Genomic DNA, 15,932 nt, shown 5'->3' with positions numbered 1-15,932 from the left:
ATGCCAATGGACTGTTGCAGTGGTGGCTGACGTGAAGCCTCATTCTCTGCTATGACATGCAGACTGATTCTCTGCTGACATGAAGCCAGATTCTCTGTTACGGGACCTCTCTCCTCTGCCTGTGTGTGTGCTGGGCCTAAATATATGCCAATGGACTGTTGCAGTGGTGGCTGACGTGAAGCCTCATTCTCTGCTATGACATGCAGACTGATTCTCTGCTGACATGAAGCCAGATTCTCTGTTACGGGACCTCTCTCCTCTGCCTGTGTGTGTGCTGGGCCTAAATATATGCCAATGGACTGTTGCAGTGGTGGCTGACGTGAAGCCTCATTCTCTGCTATGACATGCAGACTAATTCTCTGCTGACATGAAGACAGATTCTCTGTTACGGGACCTCCCTCCTCTGCCTGGGTGCTGGGCCTAAATATATGCCAATGGACTGTTGCAGTGGTGGCTGACGTGAAGCCTCATTCTCTGCTATGACATGCAGACTAATTCTCTGCTGACATGAAGACAGATTCTCTGTTACGGGACCTCTCTCCTCTGCCTGGGTGCCGGGGCCTAAATATCTGAGAATGGACTGTTCCAGTGGTGGGTGACGGGAAGCCAGATTCTCTGCTATGGAACCTCTCTCCAATTGATTTTGGTTAATTTTTATTTATTTAATTTTTATTTTAATTAATTTCCCTATCCACATTTGTTTGCAGGGGATTTACCTACATGTTGCTGCCTTTTGCAGCCCTCTAGCTCTTTCCTGGGCTGTTTTACAGCCTTTTTAGTGCCGAAAAGTTCGGGTCCCCATTGACTTCAATGGGGTTCGGGTTCGGGACGAAGTTCGGATCGGGTTCGGATCCCGAACCCGAACATTTCCGGGATGTTCGGCCGAACTTCTCGAACCCGAACATCCAGGTGTTCGCTCAACTCTAGTCTGCATCCAAGCCCCAATAACTGCGGCTCAGATGCGGACCAAAACAACGGTCGTGTGCATGCAGCCCTAATGCGATATTGTTAAGGTGTACCGATACTAGTTAAGGGATACTGCTCAAGTATTCTAGATAATCCCTGCATAAACATATCACCGAAACGAATCACAAATAATTCTGGTTTGGAGCAATGCAGCTTTCCTAAAAGCATAGTAATAAGGCTTTATGTTTAATTTTTTCATTATTTGATATCACATGGATGAAAACATATGAGGGGTAATTTATCATACTATAGCTGCTATATCACGTTCAGTACATTTCTGAAAAGAGACCACGGCATGGGTTGGGATTAGCTGGAAAAGTGTGGTTTCCCACAGCCTGGCAAATTTGATATAATTTATGCCATATAATTGCATAAATAATAGCTGAAATCTACATCAGTTTATAGTCACAGTAAATTTGACTTTCTGGCACAAGGGGACCAGAGATACACCAAATTTATTGAGAGGTTTTTGTCCATTAATAAATTAGGCACATCTCACTTCATTTCAAAGCAGACCATGACTGGTGTATATAATGCCAGTCTTGATACAGTCCCCTCATAGTGTACCATTGACTTTTTTCAATCCATTAGCATCTTGTTTTATGAATTCTTTGAAAAATTTTAAAGAATCACTTAACAGATTTATACTTTTTATACAAGCAGGTTCTCTTTAGTGTAATTACTGAATTGTAACTAACACCAAAATAATAACCTCAGCCTAGCTCACCAGTTATACACAATATACTGCATAAATATATAGCATCAAGTATAGCAGGCGCCAATGTGACAATAAAAGGACCAGACAAGTGTACACAATTGTGTAAATGAAATGTATTTTTAAGTCATGTGCATTTCCTTCACCACTGAAGGTCATTGCTGAACAAATTTATATTTCTCAGGCAGGTCAAATTGCCATAGGCATCTTGTGAAAGTGCAAAAAATAATAATATTCAAATAGTTATTGTCGCCTATTCTTTTTTCTCCTTAGTCCATTAGTGTAGCTATGGTAGCACTTTGTGGGTCAGTGAATGTGTGAAAAAATAAATATCATAAAATAGGTCTTGAGAAGAATTAGTATATACTTTATGTTGCAGCTACTCCTTTTACTACCTAAATTGATAGCTTTAAAACATTAGCACTAATGCATCTCACGCTGCTTATTGAGCGTGTGTCAAATTAACAGGAGTAAGAACTGTTGTAAGAACAATTGTCCCAGTTTTTTCATACTCAACTGAAAATACACTATATGGACAAAAGTATTGGGACACTTAAACATTACACCTACAGGTGCTTGTATGACATCACATTCTAAATGCATAGGTAGTAATACGTAGTTGGTCCCCGCTTTGCAGCTAAAACAGCTTCCACTTTGGGAAGGCTTTCTACAAAATTTTGGAGTGGATAGAAGAGGTTGTTGCAATAATGAGGATAGTAGTTACTCAAGGTGGCAGCCGTCAAGCTATTTTGCTCCCCTGGGCTGTGCAGTTATGGGGCCACTTCATTTACTTTGAGGACTCTCCTGTCTGATGGTGGTTCGGGGTTCCCTTGATGGTGAAGAATTGTGAAGCGCAAGACAAGATCCCCTGCAGTAGTGGTGGCAATAATGAGGCAGTTTTGCAGTAGAACAGTTCTTTAGGCTCCATTCACACGTCCGCAACAAGTTTTGCGCATCCACCAAGCCACAGATCCGCAAAACACGGACAGCAGCAATGTGCATTCCGCATTTTCCAGACTGCACATTGCCGGCACTATAGAATGTGCCTATTTTTGTCCGCAATTGTGGACAAGAATAGGACATGTTCTATTTTTTTAGGCAACAGAATTGTGGACCCGGAAGTGCGGGTCCGCAATTCCGTGTCCGGGCAGCACATCGTGCCCCATAGGAATGGAGTTGTGGACATGTGACTGGACCCTTACTGAAGAATCAGGTTTATTAGTCAGCATGTATGGACTAGCAGTTTTTACACAAGGTTATAGGGCTGCAGTAACAGTTAATAAGCCAAGATGTCTCTTTCAAGCAGCTCTCATCACACTGCAGTTCTATAGCTGACTTTAGCAGAAGCATCCAGAAATAGGGGTGCAGCACTTCTGTTTCCAAAGCAATTACAGGGCGGACCCCAATCTCAGACTAAGCTCTGCATCTTTAACAATACATAATACATTTGTGACCACAAGTTTTGTCTTGTGGTTACAAATTGCATTTAGGTTTTTCCCAGATCAGAAGCCTTTCTCTTTCTGTACAATGTCTGATATGGAGTTTATAAACTTAATGTTTAGCAGTTTATCTCCACAGGACTTCTATTGTCACCTCCTCTCAACACTGGAATGCTTTTCTTTCTATTCTTTTCTTTTCTTTCTTTTGCTGGTGTTTAGGCTTTCTTCAGGCCTGTGTTATGTTGCCTCAGCAAACACTTAACTGCACAGACTCCACTGTCTCTAGCCGAATACTCTAACCACTCCCTATGGGGAGAGTGACAACAGCCTCACCTAGCAACTGGTTGCTAGAGCCTTTTAACTATTAACTGCTCAGTACACAGAGAATGCATAATTATACAGCAAATCACATAGTTAACCCCTTTGCAGCATATATGCAGGCAATTCACAAAATACCCATTTGCAGTGGAACACTGTAACAGCTCTGTGTGAACTAGTCAAGTTGTTCTATAGCAAACTCACCCGACAATGACTTTGTTGATCTTGCTTTGTGCACTGGGGCACAGTCATTATGGAACCGAAAAGGGTTTTCCCTAAGCTGTTCCCTCACAGTTGGAAGCATATAACTGTCTAAAATGTCTTGATATGCTGTAGCATTAAGATTTCCCTTCACTGGAACTGATGGTAGGACCACATCATTCAGGTCACGGCCAGCTGTGAAGAACCCACAGATGCCTGATATTGAACTCATGAAGACTGCACTGTATAGGCAGTCTGAATTCTTAATGGTGGTGTGGCACCTTCAATACCACAAGGCCATCAAGAATTCAGAATTCCTTTACACCACTCTATCTGACACTTGGCATTGTGCTTGGTGATGTAAGGCTTGCATACAGCTGCTTAGCCAAAGAAACCTATGCCATGAAGCTTTAAAGGGCCAACCAGATTTTGGAGCAGTTTTTGAGGTGCTTTGTATTTGAATCTGAAAATAAATGGAAATATTTTTTGTCACTAGCAGAGTTTGCTATCAGCTGTTAGCTTCACTAGTGGCTTCTCACCGTTTTATTGAAATTATGGGTATAATACGTGTTTTTCTTCAATGTTTGCGTTTAGTTCTGTCCTGCGGTGGATGCCACCATGAATCATCTGTGCACAGTTTGGACCAAGGCTTGTAATAGCTTTAAAAAAGCTCACAGCATCCAGTGTGAACAAGCCAATAAGAAAAGTTCCTTGGGTCCGAATTTTGTTCTAGGGGAATTTGTATGGATTTCAATTAGTGATGGACGAACATTGGCTGCGACGTTATGCGAACGCGCGTTCGGGATCAAATGTTTGCGAACCGTGTGTTCGTGGCGGACCCCATTCACTTTAATGACATGCGAATCTGAAAAACATTCAGGTCATATTTGCAGCCACCAAATACTTACTATAAGTGCACAAATAGTCCCACAACATGGGCAGTGACATACCAGAGGGGGATCAATGGCAAAAACAAATGCGTCTTAAAGGGAAACTCTCAAAAATGTGCCCTGCTGGAGCCTAGAAAAATTTTAGGACACGGGAGTACGGGCCCTAAAAATTAAGCATTCACCTGACAGAAAAGAACAAGTGATTATGTGGCTGGAGGTATATTAGACAGTAAGTGGATAACAATTTTACTGTAGGCCAGTGGAGTACAGGCCCCCAAAATTATGCATTCACTTTGCACTTTGCAGTCCTCCTCTGACTCCTCTTCAGACTTCTGCTGACTTGTCTAAGATGGAGTAGCCCCCCCTGGGAATTCATTCAGCATTGTGACTTCCTCATCTTCCAGCTCCTGCTCCTGGACGGCTTAATCAATGACACGATGCAATGCACGCTCCAGAAAGAAGGCGTAAGGTACGATGTCACTGATGGTGCCCTGGTTTCGACTGACCAGTTTGGTGATCTCATCAAATGGCCGCAGAAGTCTGCATGCATTGCGCATGAGCAGCCACTGGCACGATAAAAAGAAACCAAGCTCCCCAGAACCTGTCCTGCTGCAGAGTTCGTACAGGTAGGCGTTAACGGCACGTTGCTGCTGGAGCAGCCTATCAAGCATATAGGCTGTCACAAATCAGATGTCTGAAGGGCAGGTGGTGTCGCCGCTGAACGTCAGCAAGGCCATGTAAGATCTTCTATACCAGTGGTTCGGAGACAGCACACCAGAGACAGCAAATAGCTTTGAATTTCTTTTTTTTTAATTTTAATTTTTTTATTATTATATTTTATTCATTATCATACAAAAAACTTCATATCAATATTACATTTACAATACTATAAAATCCATAAGTCCGTCAATTCTAATCTTATAAGCATAATTAAATGTAGTTTCATGCAGGTGTCCATATTTATATGCATGTTAAAAATCAAATGGAGATCTCACTTCCTGGGGAGAAAGCAGGACCCATCTGGCATCAAAAGATTAATAAAGCAGATGGGTAAAACATCTCATTCAATGTTGTTATATCTATAAGGGGCAGGGATCAGAGGCCCGCAGCCCAGGCGGCCTACCAAGCAGCGAACGCGCACCGCATCCGCCCTCCCTCAAACATAAGTGAGCACGATCGGCAGGATCAACACTCGTGTGGCGAATCATCTGGTGCTCACATACACCATGCAGAGCGAACTCACAGCGATCTATAATCGCACACTTCCATAGAACAGAAAAAAGGGGGGTCCAGCAGTCTTCTATCACAGTGGTGTTGAATTTCAATCTTTATTTTACCAGTGGTACAATCTCATGATAACATTTATTGCTATTATTTATTGCCCAGTTCAGGGCCCTTTGAATTGAAAAAAAATTTCATTGAAAAAAGGAGACCTCACCATGCTAGTAGCAAGGGCCACACTTATATGTTCTTGAAGTACTTGATTAGACAGATGAAAGTACATGATTAGACAGAAAGAAGAAGGCAAATTAGAGATGTGACATGATTAGAAAGATTTTTTTTTTAAATAGGCACTCAGGGTGGAGTAGGTGGTTACGCAGGGGATTCTGTCATTCTGTTTGTTTTCAGGTGAGGATTTTGGTTTCAGGAGATCTTCCCTATTGGTGTTATTCACACGGTGCATGTTTTCCATCAATAGTTTAAATGGAAACCTGCGATCAGAAAATGTATTATTCATTTGAATTAACCTTCATCAATTGGGATAATGAGAGGGAATTAATTAGACCTGGTAGGTGGTAACTATTGTATAGCAGAAGGCTATTTCTATCTGTGGGTTTGAAATATAGGTCATAATGTAGGAAATTATTTTCTACCTGGAGTAGGACATCGAGGAATTGAATCTTAGTCTGGCTAGTCTCCAAGGTGAAAGCAATGGATCCCACCGATGAGTTCAGGTCAAGATGGAAATTCTGCAAGTCCTCTAGTGACCCCTGCCACAAACAAAAGACATCATCGGGGGGCGTGGCCGGATGCCGGGAGGAGAGGTCGCATAGTGCCAGAGCTCCGGCTGTGGAACTCCGACAGCGGCACAAAGCAGTCAAAATTTAAAAGATTTGGGGATACTTACCTGACCCAGAACGGACCCTGCTCCAGCACTTCTTCCGATGATGACCAGAGGAAGGAAGAAGGGATCGCAGCCTCAGAAGATGACGGCATTCTTCCATCCAGCTCCTGGGTCTTCACAAGATGGCGCCGGTTCCCGCCACACAGAGGGAGCGCCCTGCCCGTCCTCTGCAGCGGCGCTTACTCAGCGTTCACCAGGGTCTCCCTCTTCAGCAGGATCCGACTCTCCTTCTTCACAGGAACCTAAAAAACAAAAGAGGGTGAGTGAACAGCAGCCATACAGTCCTCCCCTTGATACTTACCCTGCGTCACCAGGCATAGATCCTGGATTAACAGTCAATGCAATGCAGGACATGCTGTCAGATCTAAAACGATCTATTCATGGCGACTTTAAAGAGACAATCTCTGTTATTCATGCAGACATAGTCGCTATAGGAGAAAGAACCGCGCATTTGGAAGAAAAAATGGAGGAATTTGTCGCAGCGCATAACTCACTAGTTGATAATCATAATGCGGTTGAAGATGACATAGCCTCCATGAAACTTAAAATCGCTGATCTGGAGGATCGCTCCAGAAGAAACAACATTAGATTCAGAGGCATTCCTGAAAGTGTTCTGGACTCTCAGTTGCAGGATTTTATTGCGGACCTCATAGTGGCATATCTGCCAGACACTCCAGGGCCAGAGTTGATATTAGACCGGGTTCACCGGGTTCCCAAACCCAAAGCTCTTCCAGCCTCTATTCCCAGAGATGTTCTTGCCAGAATACACTTTTATCACTTAAAAGACTCCCTAATGAGAGAAGCTCAAAAAAAGAGGACGGATATCCCTGAAAGATTTTGTAATGTCCTCCTATTCACTGACTTATCACCAGCGACGCTGAGCAGGAGACGCGAGTTCCAAGTATACACCAAAGCACTAAGGGATAACAATATTCCTTACAAATGGGGTTTCCCTGTCAAGCTGATTGTGAGATACCAAAATTCATCAAATGTCCTAGTTTCTCCACAGGAAGCGTCAGTAGCTTTTGCCAAATGGAACATCTCTGTGCCACCGGAGGGCGCCAAAGCCAAAGATAAAGACAAAGAAAGAGACAAAGCAATGAACTCTCCTTCTAGTAGACCTTCCTCTGATAGAAGCCACCTTAACCTAACTCCAGAATGGACCAAAGTGGGAAGAAATCCTCCGTGAAACTTATGCTGGACAGTTTCTATGATACCATAAGTATCCTTCCATGTTATAATTGTTTAGTTATACTACTATTATGCTATTCTTATGGGGTTCCACACCCTGATGCTCTACCTCTGAGAACACATATTACATCTCTGTGTTCACATTCCCTAATCCACTGTTTTCCTAACGCCTCCCATACTAAGTGAGATACATCACTACTTCTGGTCACTGTTAGACCATTGTTATGTTTCTGTTATTTATTAATCTTTTTTTTTTAAATGTTTTATCTTATTGTTTTACAAGGTTACACAAAAAAGGTCTACCTCAAACAAAGGAAGCCAAAGATTCAAATCTACGTTCCCCACAATTTTTTCACGGTAACTTAGGTGTACTTCACTATTTCACTCACACACTAATAATTAATCATCTCAGGTTAGAAATATTAGCATATTGCATTAGAAATCAATATGGCTAGTAAAGGTATAAAAATCTTCTCTGCAAATGTTAAGGGTCTTAATAGCCCATTTAAGCGGTCAGCATGTTGGAATGAGGTGAGGAAACAAGGAGCTGACATTATCTGTATTCAAGAGTCCCACCTTAATAAGGAAGACTCCTACAGATTTTATCACCCCTCCTTTCCACACATCTTTTTCTCATCAGCTTCAAATAAAAGAAAAGGTGTGATTATAGGTTTTAAAAATTCTATTGCCTTCCAGTGTCATAATACAATAATTGATGAAGAGGGCAGATACATCATCATTATATGCGATATAAACAACTCTAGATACACAATAGTTAATTTATATGCCCCTAATGCTGATCAGATCAATTTTATCAAACGTACAGTCAAAATAGCTCAGGACTCTAAGCAAGGCTCTCTATTGATTTGTGGCGACTTCAACATGTGCCCTGACTCCTCAATTGATAGACTGCCCTCTCCTCTTCCCTCTCAAAAGAATTCACACCTCAGAGATTTCTTATTCCAAGAGGGTCTTCTGGATATATGGAGGGTTCACCATGCTAATGAAAAAGATTTTACTTTTTTTTCACACCCACACAATACTTACTCTAGAATTGACCTCTTTGTATCAGATAAATGGCTCCTTCAAAAAGTATTAGAAGTATCAATCTCTAATATAACATGGTCTGACCATGCGTTTATCACTCTTACTCTGGATGATAAGTATAGTAATAGAATATATTCCCCATGGAGACTCAATAACTCATTACTCCAAAATTCTTCTATTCGTACAGAAGTAGAAAATTCATTAAATGAATATTTTAATTCCAATGACAATAAGCTGGTTTCAGATATTACATTATGGAGCGCGCACAAGGCATTTATAAGGGGTGTTTTGTTAAAACATGCGGCTATCCAAAAGAAGAATAGACGGAAAACTCTTGATAAATTACTAGCTGATATCAAAAACCTAGAGGATTCTTCTAAGATTTCGTTAGACCCTAAAATTATCAGCAGATTAAAAACAGCCAGACACCAGTTATATCTTCATTTACACGAAAAACATGAATTCCACCTGCGTAAACTCAATTCAGACCACTACTCTCAAGGTAATAAAGCGTCAAAAATTTTAGCTAATAGAATTAAAAAAAGAGAAATTAAATCAAGAATCCCCTTCTTATATGACAGCCAAGACCAAAAATTATATAATCCCAAGCATATAGCAGAGGAATTCGCCAAATATTATGAAAATTTATATAATCTGGAGAATGCGCCTGACATTGTCCAACCGACTACTGAATATATTAATGATTTTCTTACTGGTATATCACTTCCTTCCATAACTCCAGCCCAAAACCAATCCCTTAACTCTAAAATCACACATCAGGAAATTTCTGAAGCAATACATTCTCTCAAAAACAATAAATCTCCTGGTCCGGACGGACTTACAAATGAATATTATAAAATTTTCTCACACATTCTAAACCCCTTTTTGAATAGATCCTTCAACTTAATAGCAGAACAGGAGTCGATCCCCAAAGATATGTTAAACGCACTGATAATTACGCTCCCCAAACCTGGTAAATCTGCAGACAAGCCGGCTAACTTCAGGCCTATATCACTACTAAACTCAGATATAAAGATTTTTGCGAAAATTCTGGCAAAAAGATTATCTGGTATCCTTCCTACATTAATAGCTAATGACCAAATTGGTTTTGTTCCCAACAGGCAATCATCAGATGGCACTAGGAGGTTCATAGACCTTTTGGATGTAGCATACTCTACACGAACGCCTTCTCTGCTCCTCTCCTTGGACGCGGAGAAGGCGTTTGATAGGATACATTGGAAATACATTCACGCAACCTTGAAAAAATTTGGTTTTGGTGATTTTTTCCTGTCTGCGGTAATGTCCTTATATTCCAACCCTAGCGCCTCTATTTACTCATCTAGTTTCTTATCTGCTCCATTCAATATTAAGAATGGAACTAGACATGGGTGCCCCATGTCCCCTTTAATATTTGCCCTTGCAATGGAACCCTTTGCGGAGCATATTAGATCCTCCCCTCTCATTAAAGGGTTAACGGTGGGGAACACAGATCATCGCATAGGCCTTTTTGCAGATGATGTGTTAATCTTAACTTCAAATCCTGCAACTGCATTAAATGCTATTAACAATATAATTACTAAATTTGGCAAAGCGTCCTTCTATAAAGTTAATATCAACAAGTCCCAAATTCTTGACCTGGGTTTATCCAGAACTACTAAAAACTTAATCTCCAACTCATACAAATACCCCTGGGCTGTAGAGTCATTGACATACCTAGGCATTCAGCTTGCATTCCCTACTAGTAAATTATTCAAAGTTAATTTCTGGCCATTATATAATAAGATAAATGATGCCTTAAACAACCTAAGAATGGACTCTCTTTCATGGTTAGGGAGAATAGCAGCAATTAAAATGATGATATTACCCAAAATTATTTATATGTTTCGTAATATCCCAATTGCCATTCCCAAAGGATATTTATCTAAACTACAAACCTTACTCAACCGACATATATGGGGGAAATTTAAGCCCAGAGTGAAAGGTCTCATCCTTCAAAGAACACTTAAAACAGGCGGACTCAACACCCCTTCTATTAAACACTACTATGCCTCTTCTATACTTGATCAAATGAGATACTTGATTAAAAATGATACCTCTAAAAAATGGGTTGTACTGGAGAAAAATATAATGGGTGCCCATGACTTAAACTTATGGCTCTCAGCCACAGCGGTCTTCGGTACCAAACATGTCTCTGCACTATCAACCCTGAATGCAATCTTTAGCATCTGGTATGTCATTGCTAGAACAGAAAAATTAGTTACTTCTTCAATCTCCTCCCTACCTCTAGAAATATGTGAATTAGCCATACCAGACCTTCAGATTGGTAACTGGATATCCTCCGGTATTACAGATATTGGGCAATTGAGAATTGATGAAGTTTTTGTTGACTTTGCTTATCTTCATAGAGAATTCAGTATTCCCAACTCAGATTTCTATAAATACCTTAGAATAAGACATCTACTTCAATCCCCAAGAAACTTTCAATTTACCTCACAAAACAGTTCGCTAATGGACTGGATCCATATGACACATAGACTAGATAAAGGTATCACGAAAGGATATCAATTACTAAAAGAATCTAGCACAAACCCATTACAACACATCATGGACTTGTGGAACTCTGAGTTGGGCTCTGTTCTCACAGAAGCGGAATGGGGGGAAGCCTTCAACTCTGTATCTAAGCTTTCCAAATGCTCAGACCATTTAGAAGGAGCGAGAAAAATACTATATAGATGGTACAGAACCCCTATGTACTTGAATAAAATATTTCCTGAAATGTCGCAAGCATGTTGGAGATGTGGTAATGCCCCTGGTACATACCTACACATGTGGTGGGACTGCCCATCAGTTAGTTGCTTATGGATCTCAATTTTTGAATTAATATCTCATCTAGCAGGCTCCCAAATCGCTCCCTCTCCTAAGATGGCTCTTTTATCTGTAGGCCTTATTGAACTCCCTCAAGATTATAGATCCGTTGTCAGCCATCTAATATTTGTTACCCGCCTGAAAATTGCTGCCTGCTGGAAAGCCGGTGATCTCCCCAATATCAAGAGAATTCTTAGAACGCTAGATAATTGTTGTTTATATGAAGGAATTTGGGCGTCATCTAGGAACTCGAAACTTACCTTTCTAAAGAATTGGGATATGTGGTTGAACGACAATAAGTGCAAGATACCTTCCAATGCGTCTATTAGGTTATAACATTTCAATCGTGTTGCATTACCTGTACACTAATATTTTGCTAGGTGAAGTACCTGTGATGTCATTTATTATTACTGGTATCAGTTTATCTGTTTTATGAAGTGTAATTTCTAATGTTCTAAATGAAGTTTCACAAGTGCCTAAAAATACCTCTGCTAAGAATGTATTCATGTGATTGTATTCATGCAATTGTAACCTTTTTATTGTTTTTTTATTTTATATAAACCTTAATAAAAAACTATTGTTCAAAAAAAAAAAAAAAAAGACATCATCAATATAACGTAGCCAAGTCTTCACACATTTGTGAAACAGATGATGGGTATAGACATAATGTTCTTCAAAGGCATTCATATATATGACTGCAAATGTCGGTGCCACATTACATCCCATCGCGGTACCTGAAACCTGTAAATAAAAGTCATCCTCAAACAGAAAGTAGTTATTTTTTTAACACAAATCTTAACTCTATAATGAAGAGATTTTCCTCGTTGGAGTATTCCTGGTGTTGTACCAGGACCTCCATGACAGTGTTGATGCCATCCTCTGTGGGAATGTTCGTATATAGACTGGAGACATCCATGGTAACCAAGATCGTATCAGTTCCGTGGATGTCCAAACCCTTAGTTTTATTAATAAAGTCGGTGGTGTCTAAGATGAAGCCACTTAACAAGATGTGTGCTGAGGTCTCACAGTGATTGGAAACATGTAAGATCTTCTAAAATGGTCAGAGATTTTCCTGGCCTGCCGCAAGACGTCCTGGACACAGGGGTATTTGGCAACGAATCGCTGCAAGACTAAGTTCAGGACATGTGCCATGCATGGCACGTGTGCCATTTTGCCTGATTCAGCATGCTCAGCAGATTGGCACAGTTGTCGCATACCACTTTACCAACTGTAAAATTGAGCAGGGTTAGCCACTGATCGGCCTGTGACCGCAGAGCTGAAAGAAGAGCAGGACTGGTGTGGCTCTTGGCTTCCAGGCACAACAGCCGCAGCACAGCATGGCAACGTCTCACCTGGCACGTCAAGTAGGTTCTGGGGGCTTGGGGGGTGCAGCGGAAAAGGCAGTAGCAGTGGAAAAGGAGGAGAGCCAAGGAGGAGACGGAGGATGGAGTAGGAGAAGGAGAAGAAGAGGCAGGCCTGCGTGCAATACGTGGCGGTAACACCAAACCCACACGGGTGCCACAGGTTACATGCTTGACGACCGTCAGAAGGTTCACCCAATGGGCAGTAAAAGTTATGTACCTTTCCTGCCTGTGTTTGCTAGATCACATGTCTGTGGTCAGATGTATCTTGGCACTGACACTGTGTGCCAGAGATATATTAACTTGCCGTTGAACGTGGCCATATAGTTCAGGGATGCCCTTCTGGGAGAAAAATTTCCTTGTGTGGACCTTCCATTGTGGTGTGCCAATGGCCAAAAATTTTCTAAAGGCCTCCGAGTCCACCAGTTTATATGGCAGCATTTGGCGGGCTAGCAGTTCCGACAAGCCAAAGGTCAGCCATTGGGCAAGAGGGTTATCCAGCGTTATCAACTTTTTACGCTCTAACATTTGGGCCATGGAAGCCTGCCTTCTGCAAAATAATTGAGATGACGGCGCGGTGGAAGGTGGAGTACAAATGGGAGGTGAGAGGAGAAGAAAAGAGGCAGGACATGGAGCGCCGGGAGTGTGGCTTTGTAGAGTCTGACGGTCTTGCTCTTGCTGGGCTCCGTAATGGAAGGCCAGTAGTGATGATCGAGCATGCTCGGCCAAACACCAGTTCGGCTCGAGCATCTGGATTCAGTATTCGGCTGCACAGCCAATAAACGTGCAGGTAAGTACTGCCATCACTGTAATGCCGTAGCCATGTTGGCTGCTGGCATTACAGTGATTGGGTGGCCGGAACGCGTCATCGGGTGCTATAAAGCACCCGATGACGCATGTTTGGCTCATTCTTAGGGAGAGCTGTCCTGAGGAAGGGGCAGACAGCGTATGGAGTGATTTACAAACATTTTTACCACCAAAACTTTTCAGAGACCCAAAAGTCCTTCTAAGTACTATTGTGTGTGACAAAAATATCTATTTTTAGGGCATCCTGCGCTAAATAGCGTACAATAGTTAGGCTGCTGCAAACAGCAACATTAGCTGCTCCACATCTCCATTGTAAAGTGTACGCATCCCAAAAATATCTGTGACATTCAGTGTACTTTTTCAATAGACGGTGTATGCTGCAGACAGTGACATTAGCTGCGCCACATCTTCAGTATAAAGTGTGCGCATCCCAAAAATATCTGTGACATCCATTGTACTTCTGACAGTGACATTACCAGCGCCACATCTGCAGTGTAACGTGTGCGCTCAAAAAATGACTGACGTTAGAGATCTCGGAGTAGGCAGCAACAGCGGGGACCACCCTTCTTGGGCTGATCTGGGTACTGTCGTCAAACCGCTGGGTGGTGGCCGTTGCTACCTCCTTTTCCTCATCCAATGCCAAGAATGGCTGTGCATTGGTAAGGTCTAGGAATGGATGGGAAAATAATTCCTTTGACTCAAGTGGAGGGGCTATGGTGCTGGTGGCGTCTTTGGCGGTGCACACAGCAGAGAATGAGGAGGGTGCAGATACAGAGGATGAGGAGAGTGCAGAAGCGGAAGGCTGAGTGAGCCACTCAACCAACTCTGGTGCATTCTTTGACATAATCGTACGCAACTTCTCCAAATTCCCACTTGGGTTCCGGCCTGGTGCACCTGCCCGGCCCCTACCACCCCTGCGGAACGGCCTGCCTCTTCCTCTGCCTGTAATTTTAGGTATATCATAGGTATTAGCAGGTATATCGCAGGTATATATTTTGTGGAAGCAGATATATCGCACCCCTCAATCAGTATTTTGTGGAAGGAGGTATATCAAACCCCTTAATCAGAATTTTGTGGAAGCAGGTATATCAAACACCTTAATCAGTACTTTGTGGAAGCAGGTATATCACACCCCTCAATCAGTATTTTGTGGAAGCAGGTATATCGCACCCCTCAATCAGTATTTTGTGGAAACAGGTATATAGAACATTTGAATCACTATTTGGCAGAAGCAGGTATATCGCGCCCCTCAATCAGAATTTTGTGAAAGCAGGTATATCAAACCACTTGATTAGTATTTTGTGGAAGCAGGTATATCGCACCCCTCAATCAGTATTTTGTGGAAGCAGGGATAAAGAACCCCTTAATCAGTATTTTGTAGAAGCAGGCATATTTCACCCCTCAATCAGTATTTTGTGGAAACAGGTATATAGAACATCTGATTAAATATTTGGTGGAAGCAGGTATATCGCACCCCTCAATCTGTATTTTGTGGAAGCAGGTATATCGCACCCCTCAGTATTTTATGGAAGTAGGTATATAGAACCCCTCAATCAGTATTTTGTAGAAGCAGGTATATCACACCCCCCAATCAGTATTTTGTGGAAACAGGTATATAGAACCCATGAATCAATATTTGATGGAAGCAGGTATATCGCACACAGCAATCAGTATTTTGTGGAAGCCAGTGTATCGCAGGTATATAGAACCCCTCAATCTGTATTTTGTGGAAGCAGGTATATCACACCCCTCAGTCAGTATTTTATGGAAGTAGGTATATAGAACCCCTCAATCAGTATTTTGTAGAAGCAGGTATATCACACCCCCCAATCAGTATTTTGTGGAAACAGGTATATAGAACCCATGAATCAATATTTGGTGGAAGCAGGTATATCGCACATAGCAATCAGTATTTTGTGGAAGCCAATGTATCGCAGGTATATAGAACCCCTCAATCTGTATTTTGTGTGTAAGCAGGTATATCGCACCCCTCAGTCAGTATTTTAT

The 15,932-nt window shown here is 41.8% G+C and overlaps 1 pseudogene; it reads left to right on the top strand.

Annotated features, from left to right (window-relative positions):
- Positions 1 to 15,932, top strand: part of LOC122925882 — a 2,558,103-nt pseudogene that overhangs the window by 1,473,908 nt on the left and 1,068,263 nt on the right.

The sequence above is a fragment of the Bufo gargarizans genome, chromosome 2, assembly GCF_014858855.1.
Source record: "Bufo gargarizans isolate SCDJY-AF-19 chromosome 2, ASM1485885v1, whole genome shotgun sequence".
NCBI lineage: Eukaryota > Metazoa > Chordata > Amphibia > Anura > Bufonidae > Bufo > Bufo gargarizans.
Note: the sequence above shows the minus strand (reverse complement) of the source record. Positions and strands in the feature narration are given on the sequence as shown.